Source organism: Mustelus asterias, unplaced genomic scaffold, assembly GCF_964213995.1.
Source record: "Mustelus asterias unplaced genomic scaffold, sMusAst1.hap1.1 HAP1_SCAFFOLD_143, whole genome shotgun sequence".
Lineage (NCBI taxonomy): Eukaryota > Metazoa > Chordata > Chondrichthyes > Carcharhiniformes > Triakidae > Mustelus > Mustelus asterias.
Window position 1 is genome coordinate 806,835 of NW_027590169.1, and position 2,160 is coordinate 808,994.

A 2,160-nucleotide genomic window follows, 5' to 3' on the forward strand; every position below is an offset into this window, starting at 1 on the left:
GACCCCTGTCAATCAGGAGTTCCCCTTGTCAACTCGGAGTGCCCCCTTGCAATTAGGAGTGCGCCCTGTCAAGTAGGAGTGCCCTTTGACAATGAGGTGTTCCGCATCAGTCAGGAGTATCCCCCATCAATTAGGAGTGACCTCTGTCAATTAGGAGTGCTCCCTGTCAATTAGCTGTGCCCCTACTGTTAATGAGGATAGTCCACTGTCTACGAGGAGTGCCCCCAATCAATGAAGAGTGCCCCCTGTCAATGAGGAGTGTCCTCTGTCAATGAGCATTGCAATTTGTCAATGAGGATTGCCCCCTGTCAATGAGGAGTGGCCACTCTCAATGAGGAGTGCCCCATGACAATGAGGAGTGCCTCATGTCAATGAGGAGTGGCCACGTCAATGAGGAGTGCCCCCTGACAATGAGGAGTGCCCCCGGTCAATGAGGCGTGCCCCTGTCAATTAGTAGGGCCCCCTGTCAATTAGGAGTACCCCCTTTCAATGAGTAGTGCCGCTGGTCAGTTAGGAGCTCCCCCGGTCTGCTAGGAGTGCCCCCTGTCAATTTGGAGTACCCCCTGTTAATTAGTCATTCCCGCTGTCAATTAGGACTGCCCCTTGCCAATTACGAGTGCCTCCTGCCTATGACGAGTGGCCCCTGCCAATGAGGAGTGGACCCTGTCAATTAGGAGTCCCCCTGTCAATTGGAGTGCTCCCTGTCAATTGGAGTGTCTACTGTCAATTAGGAGGCCCCTGTCAATGAGGAGTTCCCCTCGTCAATGAAGCGTGCTCCCCCAGCAATGAAGTGTGCCCCCACCGTCAATGGGGTGTGCCCCCTGTCAATGAGGAGTGCCCCCTGTCACCTTGGAGTGACCGCTGCCAGTTAGGAGTGCCCCCCCCCCCCCCCCGTCAATGAGGAGTAGCCCTAGCAATGAGGAGGGTCCACTGTCAATTTGGAGTGACACCTGTCAATTAGGAGTACCCCCTTCCAATTAGGATTGCCCTTGTCAGTTGGGAGCTCCCCCGGTCAGTTAGGAGTGTCCCCTGTCAATATGGATTACCCCCTGTTACTTAGTCATGCCCGCTGTCAATTAGGACTGCCCCCCTGCCAATTACGAGTGCCCCCTGCCTATTAGGAGTGGCCCCTGCCAAAGAATACTGCTGCCTCTCAATTAGGAGTCCCCCGTGTCAATTGGAGTACCCCTGTCAATTGGAGTGCTCCCTGTCAATTGTAGTGCCCACTGTCAATTAGGAGGCCCCTGTCAATGAGAAGTTCCACTTGTCAATGAGGACAGCCCCGACCCCCCCACCGCCCTCCCGCCCCCCATTGTCAATGAGGAGTGCCCCACCGTCAATGGGTTTGCCCCACCATCCATGAGGAGAGCCCCACCATCAGTGCGGGGTGCCCCCCGTCATTAAGGAGAGGCCCCCGTCACCGAGGAGTGACCCCGGTCAATAAGGACTCCTTTCAATTAGGAGTGCCCCTCTGTCAAGGACGGGTGTCCAATGTCAATTAGCAGTGCCCCCTGTCAAAGGGGAGTGCCCCTGTCCAATAGGAGTGACCCCTGTCAATCAGGAGTGCCCCCTGTCAACTAGGAGTGCCCCCATGCAATTAGGAGTGCCCCCTGTCAAGTAGGAGTGCCCCTTTGTCAAACAGGAGTGCCCCCTGTCAATTAGCTGTGCCCCCACTGTTAATGAGGTGAGTCCACTGTCAACGAGGAGTGCCCCAAATCAATGAAGAGTGCCCCCTGTCAATGAGGAGTGCCGTCTGTCAATGAGGATTGCAATTTATCAATGAGGAATGCCCCCTGTCAATGAGGAGTGGCCACTCTCAATGAGGAGTGCCCCATGACAATGAGGAGTGCCTCATGTCAATGAGGAGTGCCCCCGTCAATGCGGAGTGCCCCCTGACAATGAGGAGTCCCCCCTGTCAATGAGGCGTGCCCCTGTCAATTAGCAGTGCCCCCTGTCAATTAGGAGTGCCGCTGTCAATGACGAGTGCCCCTGTCAATGAGTAGTGCCCCCTGTCAAGGAGTAGTGCACCCTGTCAATGAAGAGTGAACCTTGTAAATCCGGAGTGACCCCTGTAAAGTAGGAGTGACCCCTGTAAATTTGGAGTGCCTGCCCAGTCAATGAGGAGTACCCCCCCCCCCTCAAGGAGGAGTGTCTGCTGTC